The sequence below is a fragment of the Coregonus lavaretus genome (assembly GCF_964263955.1).
Source record: "Coregonus lavaretus genome assembly, contig: HAP1_SCAFFOLD_836, whole genome shotgun sequence".
Taxonomy (NCBI): domain Eukaryota; kingdom Metazoa; phylum Chordata; class Actinopteri; order Salmoniformes; family Salmonidae; genus Coregonus; species Coregonus lavaretus.
Genome location: NW_028161537.1, coordinates 78,855 through 97,679, shown reverse-complemented (window position 1 = coordinate 97,679; position 18,825 = coordinate 78,855). Strand labels below are relative to the sequence as shown.

The 18,825-nt window shown below is 47.0% G+C and overlaps 1 protein-coding gene across 1 annotated transcript in view; it reads left to right on the top strand.

The window, feature by feature from the left end:
* LOC311120442 (delta-sarcoglycan-like) overlaps positions 1–18,825 on the top strand; it is a 114,423-nt gene that overhangs the window by 19,926 nt on the left and 75,672 nt on the right. The window lies entirely within an intron of this gene.

Here is an 18,825-nt window from a genome sequence, read left to right as displayed (position 1 = left end):
CAAGGATCGGTAGGATAGTCAGTTTTACGAGGGCATGTTTGGCAGCATGAGTGAAGGAGGCTTTGTTGCAAAATAGGAAGCTGATTCTAGATTTAACTTTGTATTGGAGATGCTTAATGTGAGTCTGGAAGGAGAGTTTACGGTCTAACCAGACACCTAGGTATTTGTAGTTGTTCACATATTCTAAGTCAGACCCGCCAAGAATAGTGATTCTAGTCAGGCGGAAGGGTGCAACCAGCGTTCGATTGAAGAGCATTCATTTAGTTTTACTAGCGTTTAAGGGCAGTTGGAGGCTACGGAAGGAGTGTTGTATGGCATTGAAGCTCGTTTGGAGGTTTGTTAACACAGTGTCCAATGAAGGGACAGATGTATACAAAATGGTGTCGTCTGCGTAGAGGTGGATCTGAGAGTCACCAGCAGCAAGAGCGACATCATTGATATACACAGAGAATAGAGTCGGCCCGAGAATTGAACCCTGTGGCACCCCCATAGAGACTACCAGAGGTCCAGACAACAGGCCCTCCGATTTGACACATTGAACTCTATCTGAGAAGTAGTTGGTGAACCAGGTGAGGCAGTCATTTGAGAAATCAAGGCTATTTAGTCTGCCAATAAGAATGCAGTGGTTGACAGAGTCGAAAGCCTTAGCCAGGTCGATGAAGACGGCTGCACAGTACTGTCTTTTATCGATCGCGGTTATAATATTGTTTAGGACCTTGAGCGTGGCTGAGGTGCACCCATGACCAGCTCGGAAACCAGATTGCATAGCGGAGAAGGTACGGTGTGATTCGAAATGGTCGGTGATCTGTTTGTTAACTTGGCTTTCAAATACTTTCGAAAGGCAGGGCAGGATGGATATAGGTCTGTAACAGTTTGGATCTAGAGTGTCACCCCCTTTGAAGAGGGGGATGACCGCGGCAGCTTTCCAATCTCTGGGGATCTCAGACGATACGAAAGGTTGAACAGGCTAGTAATAGGGGTTGCGACAATTTCGGTGGCTAATTTTAGAAATAAAGGGTCCAGATTGTCTAGCCCAGCTGATTTGTAGGGGTCCAGATTTTGCAGCTCTTTCAGAACACATACACATATTGCAGCAGTTGCACACACAATGAGGAAAAATAACATTGATGAGCTTTGATTGTTAGACTCCCCTTAGGGTTTCAATGAGCTACGCTAAAAGCTTCTTCAATTTCCATCCGTGTACCAACTGGCTAGTTGTTTTTCCATGTGGAGAGGCCTCTGTCTTACATGAATTGGCCCACTTTGCATCTAAACAGCCAATTCTCTCCCAGGCAGCCTCCAGATTGGTGGATTCACTGCCTGTTTAATTCTAAGTCTGTTGATGATGTGCGGCCTAATGGCTGGCTGGCTCTCACTCTGGACAATTAAGTCTCACTACACAGAAACAGCACGGAAAAGTCAGAGACAAAGAGCATGGAGAAACATGCCTGCTTGTTTTTCCACCATTCCGATGTAATTAATTTACAAAACAAAGAGCAGATTGGAGAATGGGCTGGAATTGGATTGTGTTTGGAAGTGTGGGGGGATCAGCCTGCCCTTAAAGACTAGATGTAACATAGTAAAAGTAAATCTGTGACACTCAAATTAGGATGATATGTTACGTTTGGTATGGTTACATTAGAGAGAAGGTTACTTAAACCAAAAACAAAAGGAGGGAGGCTGGTCGGGGAGGATGAATGGGCTCAAAGACTAGAGGTAACATAGTAAATGTAAATCTGTAACACTCAAATTAGTATGATATGTTACGTTTGGTATGGTTACATAAGACAGAAGGTTAGTTAAGCCAAAAACAAAAGGAGTGATCAGCCTGGCCTCAAAGACTAGACGTAAAATAGTAAACTTAACAAGCAAAAGTAACATAGTTACAAAAGGAGGGAGGCTGTTTGGGGAGGATGGATGGATGGATGGATGGATGGATGGATGGATGGATGGATGGATGGATGGATGGATGGATGGATGGATGGATGGATGGATGGATGGATGGATGGATGGATGGGTGTATAACGCAAACATCTAGCAACCCAAAGTTTGCGTGTTCGAATCGCATCACAGACAACTTTAGCATTTTAGCTAATTAGCAACTTCTAAACTCCCCCCCTAACCCTAACTCCTAACCTTAACCTTAACCTTAACCCCTAACTCTAACCCCTAGCCTACAGTTGAAGTCGGAAGTTTACATACACTTAGGTTGGACTCATTAAAACTCATTTTTCAACCACTCCACAAATTTCTTGTTAACAAACTATAGTTTTGGCAAGTCGGTTAGGACATCTACTTTGTGCATGACACAAGTAATTTTTCCAACAATTGTTTACAGACAGATTATTTCACTTATAATTCACTGTATCACAATTCCAGTGGGTCAGAAGTTTACATACACTAAGTTGACTGTGCCTTTAAACAGCTTGGAAAATTCCAGAAAATGATGTCATGACTTTAGAAGCTTCTGATAGGCTAATTGACATAATTTGAGTCAATTGGAGGTATACCTGTGGATGTATTTCAAGGCCTACCTTCAAACGCAGTGCCTCTTTGCTTGACATCATGGGAAATCAAAAGAAATCAGCCAAGACCTCAGAAAAAAAAGTCTGGTTCATCCTTGGAAGCAATTTCCAAATGCCTGAAGGTACCACGTTCATCTGTACAAACAACAGTACGCAAGTATAAACACCATGGGACCACGCAGCCATCATACCGCTCAGGAAGGAGACGCATTCTGTCTCCTAGAGATGAACGTACTTTGGTGCGAAAAGTGCAAATCAATCCCAGAACAACAGCAAAGGAGCTTGTGAAGATGCTGGAGGAAACAGGTACAAAAGTATCTATATCCACAGTAAAACGAGTCCTATATCGACATAACCTGAAAGCCGCTCAGCAAGGAAAAAGCCACTGCTCCAAAACCGCCATAAAAAAGCCAGCCTACGGTTTGCAACTGCACATGGGGAGAAAGATCGTATTTTTTGGAGAAATGTCCTCTGGTCTGATGAAACAAAAATAGAACTGTTTGGCCATAATGACCATTGTTATGTCTGGAGGAAAAAGGGGGAAGCTTGCAAGCCGAAGAACACCATCCCAACCGTGAAGCACAGGGGTGGCAGCATCATGCTGTGGGGGTGCTTTGCTGCAGGAGGGAGTGGTGCAACATCTCAAGACATCAGTCAGGAAGTTAAAGCTTGGTCGCAAATGGGTCTTCCAAATGGACAATGACCCCAAGCATACTTCCAAAGTTGTTGCAAAATGGCTTAAGGACAACAAAGTCAAGGTATTGGAGTGGCCATCACAAAACCCTGACCTCAATCCTATAGAAAAGTTGACCTAAGACAGGGAATTTTTACTAGGATTAAATGTCAGGAATTGTGAAAACCTGAGTTTAAATGTATTTGGCTAAGGTCTATGTAAACTTCCGACTTCAACTGTACATATAAAGATGCTGCATGCTTTTAGTCTCCTTCCTTCGCTGTGTCATGGACCCTTAGTAGAGGTCTTACACCATCCTTGGTCTACCTTTGAAAATACCTAAATGTACATAACACAATTTGTTTGTTTAGAGTGGAATTTCATTCTATTGATCAAGTTGTGGTTTGTACCAGAAGATAGATTAGGAGTGAAAAGAGATGGAAGTCAGTGTCTCTTTCAAATGGAGATCAAAGTCACAGGGGGTCTATCCCTGAGGATTGTATTGCAGTTTAGCCACTGTTTGGGGAAGTATCAGGACATTTCTATAAACTTAGTGCTAGTGTCCCTCTGGACTACGCATGGTCAGCTCTGGTCCTCTGGGCCCTGAGTGTCTGCTGGTTTGCTGGTTTCTCCTCTGTCGCCACCAGTGGTGTAAAGTACTTAAGTAAAAATACTTTAAAGTGCTACTTAAGTAGTTTTTTGGGGTATCTGTACATTACTTTACTATTTATATTTTTGACAACTTTTACTTTTGCTTCACTACATTCCTGAAGAAAATAATGTATTTAATCTTACTTTAATATTTACTCCATACATTTTCCCTAAGACCCAAAAGTTACATTTTGAATAATTAGCAGGACAGGAAAATTGTCAAATTCATACACTTATCAAGAGAACATCCCTGGTCATCCCTACTACCTCTGATCTGGCGGACTCACCAAACACAAATGCTTTGTGTGTGCCCCTGGCTATTCGTATATTTAAAAAAACAAGAAAATGTTGCCGTCTGGTTTGCTTCATATAAGGACTTTGAAATTATTTATACGTTTACTTTTGATACTTAAGTATATCTTAGCAATTACATTTACCTTTGATACTTACAGTGAGGGAAAAAAGTATTTGATCCCCTGCTGATTTTGTACGTTTGCCCACTGACAAAGAAATGATCAGTCTATAATTGTAATGGTAGGTTTATTTGAACAGTGAGAGACAGAATAACAATAAAAAAATCCAGAAAAACGCATGTAAAAAATGTTATAAATTGATTTGCATTTTAATGAGGGAAATAAGTATTTGACCCCCTCTCAATCAGAAAGATTTCTGGCTCCCAGGTGTCTTTTATACAGGTAACAAGCTGAGATTAGGCGCACACTCTTAAAGGGAGTGCTCCTAATCTCAGTTTGTTACCTGTATAAAAGATACCTGTCCACAGAAGCAATCAATCAATCAGATTCCAAACTCTCCACCATGGCCAAGACCAAAGAGCTCTCCAAGGATGTCAGGGACAAGATTGTAGACCTACACAAGGCTGGAATGGGCTACAAGACCATCGCCAAGCAGCTTGGTGAGAAAGTGACAACAGTTGGCGCGATTATTCGCAAATGGAAGAAAGACAAAAGATCTGTCAATCTCCCTCGGCCTGGGGCTCCATGCAAGATCTCACCTCGTGGAGTTGCAATGAACATGAGAATGGTGAGGAATCAGCACAGAACTACACGGGAGGATCTTGTCAATGATCTCAAGGCAGCTGGGACCATAGTCACCAAGAAAACAATTGGTAACAAACTACGCCGTGAAGGACTGAAATCCTGCAGCGCCCGCAAGGTCCCCCTGCTCAAAAAAGCACATATACAGGCCCGTCTGAAGTTTACCAATGAACATCTGAATGATTCAGAGGAGAACTGGGTGAAAGCGTTGTGGTCAGATGAGACCAAAATCGAGCTCTTTGGCATCAACTCAACTCGCTGTGTTTGGAGGAGGAGGAATGCTGCCTATGACCCCAAGAACACCTTCCCCACCGTCAAACATGGAGGTGGAAACATTATGCTTTGGGGGTGTTTTTCTGCTAAGGGGACAGGACAACTTCACCGCATCAAAGGGACGATGGACGGGTTGATGGACGGGGCCATGTACCATCAAATCTTGGGTGAGAACCTCCTTCCCTCAGCCAGGGCATTCAAAATGGGTCGTGGATGGGTATTCCAGCATCACAATGACCCAAAACACACGGCCAAGGCAACAAAGGAGTGGCTCAAGAAGAAGCACATTAAGGTCCTGGAGTGGCCTAGCCAGTCTCCAGACCTTAATCCCTTAGAAAATCTGTGGAGGGAGCTGAAGGTTCGAGTTGCCAAACGTCAGGCTCGAAACCTTAATGACTTGGAGAAGATTTTTGTTGTTATTCTGTCTCTCACTGTTCAAATAAAGCTACCATTAAAATTATAGACTGATAATTTCTTTGTCAGTGGGCAAACGTACAAAATCAGCAGGGGATCAAATACTTTTTTTCCCTCACTGTAAGTATATTTAGAAACCAAATACTTTTAGAATTTTACTCAAGTAGTATTTTACTGGGTGACTTCCACTTTTACTTGAGTCATTTTCTATTAAGGTATTTTTACATTTACTCAAGTATGACAATTGGGTACTTTTCCCAACACTGGTCGGCACGTCATTGATTCATTAATGTCACTGCTTGCTATCTGGCTCAGATGCTGCTTTGAAAGAAAGAACAAAAAAATGCAGACAATCATACTCTGGCATACAAATTAGGAAGTCCATCCATTGTTAAGTGAAACTGCGCCTTCAGTTATGGGAGGCAGGTAGCTTAGTGGTTAAGAGTGTTGTGCCAGTAACCGAAAGGTCGCTGGTTCTAATCCCCGAGCTGACTAGTTGAAAAATCTGTTGATGTGCCCTTGAGCAAGGCACTTAACCATAATTGCTCCTGTAAGTCGCTCTGGTCTACTAAAATGTAAATAACCAACCTTGGTCTTGGAGAGCCACATGGGTAACTAACACACCTGATTGAACCGATTGTAAAATATTTTAATTAGGTGTGTTCATTTCCTGGCATACATTCCAACCGAGAATAAATGTACAATCAAGCATGTCCAGCCAATCTAGTGTGACATGGAGTGAGTAAAAGTGTCGGCCCTCGGTCTAACGATCTAAGACGTTGGTTGCTCCCGTGTGTTACATACGCATTATCATTAATTAGTCTCTGGACAGGGGCGGCAGCTGTTGTGTCTCTGTGATGTACAGTATAATGTACACTGTATTACAGTGGGAGACCAAAGAGCCCCATGGAATATTAAACATTAGGAGGACTAAGCCTGGGCCATTGCACCACTTTCTGTTTGCATATTAGCATTTCTATCCAGCCAACCTTATGCCATTCTAGTCAAGGTCTTTGGTTATCAAAAGGTGAGTACGTACTGCACTCTACATTCAGGGTGATAGTAGATCCATTTTATGATAGCGGTTATTCAAAAAAATATATATGATAGCAGTTAGTATTATTTTTCTCCCTAATGCTGCACTTTGTCTCAATGCCAAACACTTGCTCTTTGCAGACTTACTCAGATAGTGTCACGTCTCCTCCCGTAACTCCCCTCCGGCGCTCTGATTCGCCGGTCTACTGAGCCACCGGTCTGAGCGCACCACCTCGGCAACACTGGAATGTAAACCCAACACACCCTAATCACCTCCAGCGCACCTGCACCTCATCATCTCATCACCACCCCTATTTAGCCCTGGACTGTTCGGTATGATGTTGTGTGTGATTGTTAAGCTTTGTGTCGTTTACTCTATGTTTGTTATTTCTTGTTCTCATTGTTAAGTAAACCTTGACCTTGTTAATTCCTTTATCTGCGTCCTGCCTCTTCGTATACTCAGTACTCGTCACAGAATCACACACCAAATGAAAATGGATGCAGCAGGAGTTTCCCGGTGCCTCGACCAGCAGCAGCTTGCCCAGTTGAACGCCACCATGCAGGAAGTGCTCCAAACTATGCATAATCTGCCCAGTGCTCCGGTTCGACCCCAGGGAGTGGCGAGTGCCCCCAATCCACCTGTTCCCGTGCCATCACCCATTTCTGCGGGAACCCTCGCCCTACCGGAGCGCTATGACGGTAAAACTACTAAATGTAGCGGCTTCCTGCTACAGGTTTCACTTTATCTGGCGCGTCAGCCTGGGGCATATCCATCTGACCAAGCCAGGATAGCGCAGGTGATTTCGCTACTTAAAGGAAAGGCGCTGGATTGGGCCACGGCAGTCTGGGAAGGAGAGGAGGCAGTGGCGCTTCCCTACCCCACCTTCCTCGCTCGGTTCAGGGCGGTGTTTGATCATCCCATGGAGGGAAAGGACGGGGATGAGCATCTCCTCCATCTACAACAGCTGGAGGGGCCCGCGTCCGAGTACGCTCTGAGCTTTCACACGGTGGCGGCGTCTTCCGGCTGGAATGAGCGTGCTCTGCGCACGACCTTCAGGAGAGGCTTACGGGAGGACATCAAGACGGAACTCGCATGTCGGGACGACGAGATGGACCTTGATACCCTCATCACCACGTCCATCCGTCTTGACGACATGTTGAGAGAGAGGCGGTGTTCCCAACACCTCCCGGAGCCTCGACGCTCACCCCATCTGAGCTATGGAAGCCGCCCTGCTTCCGAGTCCTCACCCATGGAGGTGGGCAGCACCCCCTACACCACCACGGACCACAGATCTCCTGGCGGCTCCCTATCTAGGCGGTATGACTCCCGTCGCCGCTCCGTGAGTGTTACGTCAGCTCCTATCACAAAACCATTGTTTTTATTTCCCATGACGGTGACTGTTTATTCCTTCTCTTCCACTTCTACTGCTATGATAGATTCCGGATCAGCGGGGAACCTTATAGATAGGGAGCTGGTCTCTGAATGGGGGTTGCACACCGTGCAACTTCCATCTCCGCTACACGTCACCTCACTGGACAATAAACCCCTTGGATCAGGCACCATTATGCACGTCACAGAATATGCCCAGAACTCCCTCGTTCACTCCTCCATGGGGCTCACTCCCTTCCAGTGCGTCCAGGGGTACCAGCTGGCCCCTTGGACACCTGCACCTCATCTCATCACCACCCCTATTTAGCCCTGGACTGTTCTGTATGATGTTGTGTGTGATTGTTAAGCTTCATGTCGTTTACTCTATGTTTGTTATTTCTCATTCTCATTGTTAAGTAAACCTTGACCTTGTTAATTCCTGCGTCTGTGTCCTGCCTCTTCATATACTCAGTACTCGTCACAGACACTTTTTCCCAATTGATGTGAAGTGAATATCAATACTAGCATTCACAGATCAGAGTGTTATTACTTGTCATTATTTCTTGCCTTGCAGGCCTTTCTCTCTTAAGCTCACTGCAGGGTCCCTGAGAAAACAGGATGTGCAGATCATTGACAAATCTACATGTTTTCAAGACAAGGGAAATCTCCTTCTCTCTCCCTCTGTCTGTGTCTTTCTATCTGATGATGAGATTCCGTTTTTGATGACACACTGCACAGTTTTCAGTATTCGATGACACAGTATTTGCTATTAACATAATACAGTAATATGTGCAAAATAGACATGAATATATTTTTGCCATAAAAATACTTATCCAATTTAGTTTTAAACAGCCTTGACAATACTATACATTCCCAGTGAATGCCCAGGATGCCACTTCTGATGTGGCATAGCCTGAAGGATATGGTTTTATCATGGGGAGAAAAGAACCAGAATGTAGAGATCAAAAGGTAGACAGGAGATAATTCTGACAACTTGTCCCAGTATATAGGGCTGACTCGCTATCTGCGGGGGATAGGAGATAACATTGGGGGAATGCAGCACTATTCCACGTACTACCTCGAGGAACTAGTCAAAATGAAAAGCTTTAGAATCTCAGGCATACATATATTTTTTATTAAATTGACTCTACTCACTCATACTATACAGAATAGACTAAAAGCACTTCTACTGCATATAAAAAAATACTTTGCTGTCTATGACGCGGTTTCTACCCTGTGGTGCCACACAATTACCCTTGGGGAACGATGAATACCTAAGCAGTTACACAGATGAAAATTCCTCTACAGAGTCTCAGTTTGGATGGGGATGGTGTATAATAGTGGAAATGCATGACTTCTCCCACGTGAAATCAACATTAGAGCCAGGATAAAGGAGTGTGACAGGCCTCTAGCTCAACTTGATCAGGGGAGAGAGGAAGGATTGCAATTGGTTTCCAATCCCCCAAGGGAGAGAGATATGAGAGAGAGAGAGAAAATGAGAGAGAAAGAGAGAGACCCTCCTCCATTCCACTGATACCTACTGTACACACCTTGTACTACACCATCCCCCGAAGCACCGCCACAACGAGTTTGTCCCAGTCTGAGGCCCTGAGCGCTATGGAGCAGGTTTTCATCAAGGATCTCTCTGTACTTTGCTCCGTTCATCTTTCCCTCGATCCTGACTAGTCTCCCAGTCCCTGCCGCTGAAAAACATCCCCACAGCATGATGCTGCCACCACCATGCTTCACCGTAGGGATGGTGCCAGGTTTCCTCCAGACGTGACACTTGCCATGCAGGCCAAAGAGTTCAATCTTGGTTTCATCAGACCAGAGAATTTTGTTTCTCAGGGTCTGAGAGTCTTTAGGTGCCTTTTGGCGTGCTGTCATGTGCCTTTTACTGAGGTGTGGCTTCCGTCTGGCCACTCTACCATAAAGGCCTGATTGGTGGAGTGCTGCAGAGATGGTTGTCTTTCTGGAAGGTTCTCCCATCTCTACAGAGGAACTCTAGAGCTCTGTCAGAGTGACCATTGGGTTCTTGGTCACCACCCTGACCAAGGCCCTTCTGCCCCGATTGCTCAGTTTGGCCAGGCGGCCAGCTCTAGGTTGAGTCATTTTAGAATGATGGAGTTCACTGTGTTCTTGGGGACCTTCAATGCTGCAGAAATGTTTTGGTACCCTTCCCCAGATCTGTGCCTCAACACAATCCTGTCTCGGAGCTCTACGGATAATTCCTTCAAATCAAATCAAATCAAATCTTTGACCTCATGGCTTTGCTCTGATATGCACTGTCAACTGTGGGATATTATATAGACAGGTGTGTGCCTTTCCAAATCATGTCCAATCAATTGAAGTTATCACAGGTGGACTCCAATCAAGTTGTAGAAACATCTCAAGGATGATCAAAGGAAACAGGATGCACCTGAGCTCAATTTCGAGTCTAAAAAATTTCTAAAAACCTGTTTTCACTTTGTTGTTATGGGGTACTGTGTGTATCCATTTTAGAATAAGGCTGTAACATAATAAAATGTGGAAAAAGTCAAGGGGTCTGAATACCTTCCGAAGGCACTGTATGAGATGGTGCGCTATTAATGGCAGCACCCCTTTATCAAATGTTCATATTGATATTTCAGGCCATTAAAACTGTTTTCATTGGCATACAAGCCCAAAATGATGTATGCGATTGCAAAATCGAATGCTTCTAACAGCAATAGTCACCTAACTAGCGTGGTTCTTCAATAGGCTATGCGTTATGCGTAGGCTAATAAGTCTACTTGTTGGAAGCGCATTTGGTATCCAGCTGTTTAGTTAGGCCTAGTGATATTGTTGACCATCATCAACTGATCCAGGAAATATTTTTCTGAATGACAGTCAAGTGACAAACAACTGTTGTGATATACTGTAGCATGCCATACAAAAACAGCCAGGGCGGGAAAACGGTGCTCGGAAGAATGTCCAGAATATGTTGATGTCTCGTTCATTGCGCAAGTGAAGACAGTTGTGATCTGCGTTGGATCTACTCCAATACCCGTACATTTATGTTGATTATCTGCTATTGTCTGCTTGATTTACAGCAGGGTGTAGATAATTTAACAGATAAATAATCAAGGTAATGAGATAATGTTTTCATATGTTTCTGTGCGTGGGACACCGAGGTAGGCTACTGTGCGCAATTGTGTAGGGTAGTCTACCTAGGCTAATTCACGAACGCCCTAAGGTATTTTCCATTCTATTATTCAGGACATTTAATGAGAACAAATGAGTAGCTTAGTGGGCTTATAAACAAAATTATTTGGTGAATTTTAATGATGTAAATAATGATAATGATGATGGTGAGAGCCCAGCAACAGATGGACTCTGAATCATTTAATCATAGAGGCTATTGTTACAATGTTTCCATTTCTTTTGTCATGTGACAGTCTATTTTGAATTGAAATGGCCAAATGTCGGCCTTTTACCAGATCCAAAAATCTTCGCATTAACTGTTTATTTCCATAAATTCGGTAGCCTATGCTACAAAATATACTGTAATATTTTGCCCATATGAACAAATGCATTTTAGGCCATAGCCTAAAGAACAGCTACATGATTTAATGAAAAGCAGCAAATAAACACAACATTATTTCACATTCTTTGATAAAAGACTCATAAACAGAAACAGGCAATAGGCTACAGCTCGCTTCACAGTTTCCCTGCCAAAAAAGTATAACAAGGAAACTCAATGTATCTCGACAACGTTGAGTGCACAAGAGCGTAGTACCCTCCACAAAAAAATGTGCGTGACAAGAATACATGTAAGCCCCACCCCTCTCCTCTACACAGCTCTAGCTAATCATAGGTAGCGTTATACAGGTCAGCTCCAATCAATTAAAAGGTTATCTCTAGAGCTGCAGGGCCATGTTCAAGTCCGGAGGGAGCATACATTGTCATTGATACATCCCTGATAAAATAGACAGGACAACCTATACTGCACTATTGGCTATAGCTTTCATAACTGGGTCCAAGGACAGTGCAAAATATCATAGCTCAATAGAAACATACAGCGGAATGTTCTGTAGAATAACTCAATAAAATTGCCTGTTTTTCAGTGTCAGACAGAAGATGACAAAGAGAGAATACTTTTTTTGACTGGGGGGAGGCACCATAGCAGTCATATTGAAGAGGAGCACAGAGAGTGAATAAGAGGCTTGCCTTTGTCCAGTGGATATAGTGTCTCTGCAGTAGGGGAGTAAAAAGCCTTCCCCACTCTGCTGTGGCAGAATCTATTAAGACCTTGAAGCCAGCACTTCCCTTTGATGTTGTGCCTTGAAAACAAGGCTATTCAATCTCCCTGCTCAGAGTCAATAAAGCCCTGGTGTCGTAAATTTCTACATTCAGGTTTTTATGGAAAACTGATCTAGTGGCATGGATCTGGGGGAGATGCTAGAAGGCTAGGAAAAATACCTAATTTTAAGTGTCTCGGAGTGCAAACAGAGAGTGACGGGGTATGCTGCAGAGGCACTTTAGTTTTTGTGGTCGTCTTGGAGGGAAACTAAGTTTGCAGGTGTTGATGGTGAAGGTGGTGGTGGACAGTCAACTGCCCTCTGCTTGAGCGGTTCGGTCAGGTCAATTCCAGGACATTGCGTTTCATCAACAGCCAAATCAATTAACATCCAAACTGTGTCTCTTCAATTCGGTGAGAGCACAGTCGCAAAGTCAGGGCTTGAGCGTGACAGTCACTGCATCTTCCTAGAAGCTCTCTCAGCCTCCCTCATATCCACCTGCAAAAAATAAATGACTGTTTACAATTAGTGGTGAGAGATGAGATATTAAGAGGTGATAATTGCACTTTTTGGTCTTGTATCACAAGCCATCCATTACAGCTCCGCAACGGTAGGGGAGGGGGCTCTATTGTGTTCTGGCACAGCAGTTTGTCTATTCACATATCAATCACTGTCATGGCACGCCTTGATTCAACACTCCTATAGGCGGCTCAGGGTTGTGTTGTACGGCCCAGATGAATATGAAGTTAATAGGAAATCTATAGCAGCTGACAGTGACGGGTGGCAGAGGGGAACAGTCATGAATCCCCCTCTCTTATATCAGGGTCAAACTCAGATGGAGTGGTGGGCACACTTTTGCCAGGTTAATTAAATGGGACAGATATCTCTCTCTCATCCCTCTCTTTTTCTTTGTCTGTGTCTCGCTCCTCTTCTTCTTTCCCATCTCACTTTTTTTCCCTCTCTATTTCGTCTGTCTCCATCCTCTCTCTCCATCTCCCTCTTTCTCGATCTGCTCCTTTCTTTCCCTCTCTCTCTCTGTCTCTCTTACTCTCCTGCTCAAAGCCAGCACGTTCATACATTCTGTTGATGGATGATGTGGTGTTGGCTTCTCTTTGCTTTGAAGGCCTCGATGAGTAGATGTGGTATTTGGATGCTGCGTAGAGCAATCTGAAAGGCAATTCCACTATATACTGTAAATATATAGCTACATGACCACAGCATCATTGCAGCTATCACCTGTGGACTAAGTGGTACAGTCTGCAAGGCAGGCTGTAGTGTTGTAATTTGAAACCAGAGGGTTGAAACTTTTTATCAGTGCATTGTCAAAATGTATTACTCAGGACTTGGATCTGAAGTAGCAAGCCAAGCCACTAGGGTGGCAAAGGAACCTTGAAAGAGCACCCAATGTTCTGAGCTAGACATTTTTCTGTTTTGGCATTGGAATGTTCTTTTCACTTCAGAACAAGTTGTAGTGACAGAAGGCATTTGTTCCCAAATAAGGTGTCAATTTTAGGACACCCTCAACCCTCACCTCTTGAGACGTGTGGCTTGAAGCTAAGGCCATGGTATCCTAAAATGGACACTGTGCAAAAGGAATGTAATCCTAAATTCACTTTTGAAGTAACGGCTGTCATTTCAAATGCAAGAATGATATCTACACATGCTTCAGGATCACACACTTTCCTCCTTTTCACCTATAGCATATGGCTTCTTGTTTGTTTTCATGTCCTGTGTTCTGCAATTGATCATTATTTCCTTCATTCAGGGGTAAAAACTGTAAGCTGCCTGGAAGGGGTGTTGTAATTTAAGCTATGGTAATCCTCAGTCATACATCACGTATGATCACATCGTATATCCTGATAGATTGTAATGTATGAGATTTTATGAATCATGGCTGGGCTGTATGCTGAGGAATTTTGAAATCCCATTATATATGTTAATGAACCATGCCACGGCCTCCAACCCTCTCTAAAATAGTCAAATCTATTTTCACTATATGTCAAGGGTTCTGATGTGACGGTGTGGTGGAATCAAGTGCAGGACACAGGAGCTCAGTCAAACTTGACTTTACTGGCAAAGCACAAAAATACACGGGTAAACTAACCCGGAGGTAAACAATACGCAACAGTGCGTAAAATACAAAACCCGACTACGCACGAACAACAGTGCGACGGTAAACTAGCGTCTGTCCCAAACAGTCGAACACCAACAGACAGGAAAACAATCACACACAACACCTGACAAACACAACGAGAACTTATAGGACACTAATGACACTAAACGATAACAGGTGTACAATACCAGACCAGAACAAACGAACATAGAAACATACAACGGTGGCAGCTAGTATTCCGGAGACGACGAACGCCGAAGCCTGCCTGAGCAAGGAAGAGAGGCAGCCTCGGCCGAAACCGTGACAGTACCCCCCCCCCCTTGACGCGCGGCTCCAGACGTGCGCCGACTCCGGCCTCGGGGACGACCAGGAGGACGCGGAGCAGGGTGCGTCGGGTGACCACGATGGAATTCCGTCAGGAGAGACAGGTCCAAAATGTCTCTCCTCGGCACCCAGCACCGTTCCTCCGGGCCGTACCCCTCCCACTCCACTAGATATTGGAGACCCCACATCCGACGTCTCGAATCCAAGATGGACCGCACGGAGTACGCCGGTGCCCCCTCGATGTCCAATGGGGGCGGAGGAGTCTCCCTGATCTCATTTTCTTGGAGTGGGCCAGCTACCACCGGCCTGAGAAGAGACACATGGAACGAGGGGTTAATACTTTTATACTCAACAGGTAGTTGTAATCTGTAACACACCTCGTTCAATCTTCTCAGGACTTTAAATGGCCCTACAAACAGCCGACCCAGTTTCCGACAGGGCAGGCGGAGGGGCAGGTTTCTGGTAGAGAGCCAGACTCGATCACCAGGTGTGTACACCGGTCCCTCACTGCGGTGGAGATCGGCGCTCGCCTTTTGACGACGGAGGGCCCGCTGCAGGTGGACGTGTGCAGCGTTCCATGTCTCCTCCGAGCGCCGCACCCACTCATCCACCGCAGGAGCCTCGATCTGGCTCTGCTGCCAAGGTGCCAGAACCGGCTGGTAACCTAACACACATTGGAAAGGGGTTAGGTTAGTGGAAGAATGGCGTAGGGAATTCTGGGCCATTTCGGCCCAGGGAACATACCTTGCCCACTCCTCCGGCCGGTCCTGGCAGTATGTTCTAAGAAACCTACCCACATCCTGGTTCACACGTTCCACCTGCCCATTACTCTCCGGGTGGTAACCCGAGGTGAGGCTCACCGAGACCCCCAACCGCTCCATAAAAGCTCTCCAGACTCTGGAGGTAAATTGGGGACCTCGATCAGACACAATATCCTCGGGTACCCCGTAGTGCCGGAACACATGGGTGAATAGCGCTTCGGCGGTCTGCAGGGCAGTAGGAAGGTCCGGCATAGGGAGCAAACGACAGGCCTTAGAAAACCGGTCCACAACGACCAGTATAGTGGTATTCCCCTGTGAAGGAGGAAGGTCAGTGATGAAATCCACCGAGAGGTGAGACCATGGTCGTTGTGGAACGGGCAGGGGTAGTAACTTACCCCTAGGCAGATGTCTAGGCGCCTTACACTGGGCGCACACCGAGCAGGAGGAAACATAAACCCTCACATCCCTCGCCAACGTGGGCCACCAGTATTTAGCACTAAGGCAGTGCACTGTCCGGCCGATACCAGGGTGTCCAGAGGAGGGTGACGTGTGAGCCCAATAGATCAATCGATCCCGAACCTCGAGCGGAACGTACCTCCGACCCTCCGGGCATTGAGGTGGACTAGGGTCGGTGCGTAACGCCCGCTCGAGTTCAGCATCGACCTCCCACACTACCGGTGCCACCAGACAAGACTCCGGCAGTATGGGAGTGGGCTCCACGGACCTCTCCTCCGTGTCATACCGCCGAGACAGTGCGTCTGCCTTACCGTTCTGTGACCCAGGGATGTACGTGATTTTAAATGTGAACCGGATCAAAAACATATTCCACCGCGCCTGGCGAGGGTTCAGTCTCCTCGCTGCCCGGATGTACTCCAGGTTACGGTGGTCCGTCAAAATGAGGAAAGGGTGTTGAGCCCCCTCAAGCCAGTGCCTCCACACCTTTAGGGCCTGTACCACGGCTAACAGCTCCCTGTCCCCTACGTCATAATTTCGCTCCGCCGGACTGAGCTTCTTGGAATAAAAAGCACAGGGGCGGAGTTTAGGTGGCGTGCCGGACCGTTGCGAAAGCACGGCTCCTATACCGGCCTCTGACGCGTCCACCTCTACCTGAAATGGTAAAGAGGGATCCGGATGCGCCAGCACCGGAGCCGAGGTAAACAGGTCCTTCAGCCTCCCAAACGCCCTGTCCGCCTCGGCTGACCACTGCAGACGCACCGGACCCCCCTTCAAAAGAGACGTTATGGGAGCTGCCACCTGTCCAAAACCCCGGATAAACCTCCGGTAGTAATTCGCAAACCCCAAAAACTGCTGCACCTCCTTCACAGTGGTTGGCGTTTGCCAATTACGCACGGCTGACACCCGGTCTACCTCCATCTTCACCCCTGACGCAGACAACTGATAACCCAAAAAGGAGACCGACTCCTGGAAAAACAGACACTTCTCTGCCTTGACATACAGGTCGTGCTCCAACAGCCTTCGCAACACTCGGCGCACCAGGGCCACATGCTCGACTCGGGTAGACGAGTACACGAGAATGTCATCTATGTACACGACCACCCCCTGCCCCTGCATGTCCCTGAAGATCTCATCCACGAATGATTGGAAAACTGAAGGAGCGTTCATCAACCCGTATGGCATGACAAGATACTCGTAATGGCCCGAGGTGGTACTAAAGGCTGTCTTCCATTCATCGCCCTCCCTAATGCGCACCAAGTTGTACGCGCTCCTGAGATCTAATTTAGTGAAGAAACGCGCCCCGTGCAATGACTCCGTCATGGTCGCAATCAGCGGGAGTGGATAACTGTACTTCACCGTGATCTGATTGAGACCACGGTAATCAATGCACGGGCGTAACCCACCATCCTTTTTCTTCACAAAAAAGAAACTTGAGGACGCAGGGGAAGTGGAGGGCCGTATGTATCCTTGTCTCAGAGATTTGTCTATGTAAGTCTCCATAGCTCTCTTCTCCTCCTGAGACAGAGGATACACATGGCTCCGTGGGAGCGCAGCTCCTGCCTGGAGGTCTATCGCACAATCTCCCTGCCTATGGGGAGGCAACTGCGTCGCCCTCGACTTACTGAACACAATAGCCAAATCCCCATACTCAGGGGGAACGTGCAATGCGGGCACCTGGTTTGGACTCTCCACCGAGGTAGCCCCTACGGAAACGCCTAAACATCGGCCCACACACTGGGCAGACCACTCCATCAGAGCCCTCTCCTGCCACGAAATAGAAGGGTTATGGGTACTCAACCAGGGCATGCCCAGCACCACCGGATACGCAGGCGAGTCGATCAGAAATAGCTGGATCATCTCCTGATGACCCCCCTGCGCACACATCCTAAGTGGCGCCGTGACCTCCCTGATCAAGCCCGCACCCAACGGACGGCTATCTAGGGCATGAACGGGGAAGGGGACGTCAACAGGGAGAAGGGGAATCCCTAAGGCTAAACAAAATTTCTTATCAACAAAATTCCCAGCCGCGCCTGAATCTACCAGCGCCTTATGCTGGGAATGAGGTGCTACCTGTGGAAAACGCACAGGTATACAGAAGTGTGCAACAGAGAGCTCTGGGTGAGTGGGGCGCCTACTCACCTGGAAGGACTCCCCAGTGCGGGGCCTGTCGTCTTCTCCCCTAGGAGGCCATCCCCAGCACCTAGCCGCGGTGTGTCCTCCCCGACCACAGTTGGTGCAGGAGATGGACCCCCTCGTACTCCGACCCCTCCTCTCTCTAGCGCCAGCGCCCCCGAGCTCCATGGGGCACGGCTCGGAGACGCTGGAGGGTGAAATGGACGGACCCCCCTCGGGACGTCCGCGGGTAGCTAGCAGGGTATCCAGCCTGATGGACATGTCGACTAACTGGTCGAACGAGAGGCTGGTGTCCCGACAGGCCAGCTCCCTACGGACGTCCTCACGTAGACTACAGCGGTAGTGATCGATGAGGGCCCGCTCATTCCACCCTGCATCCGCCGCTAGAGTACGGAATTCCAACGCGAACTCCTGGGCACTCCTCTTCCCCTGCCGGAGGCAGAACAGATGCTCCCCCGCCGCTTTCCCCTCCGGGGGATGGTCAAACACCGCCCTGAAGCGGCGGGAGAACTCAGCATACGTGATGGTGGTAGCGTCTATTCTCCTCCACTCGGCGTTGGCCCATTCTAACGCCTTGCCGGAAAGGCAGGAGATCAGGGCGGACACGCTCTCGAGTCCCGAGGGCGCCGGGTGCACGGTGGCCAGGTAAAGCTCCACCTGGAGAAGGAAGCCCTGACACCCGGCAGCGGTCCCATCGTAGGCCCTCGGGAGCGAGAGTCGAACTCCTCTGGGTTCCGGAGCGGGAATGGGCTGACTTGCCGATGGTGAGGGCAGGGAAGATGGC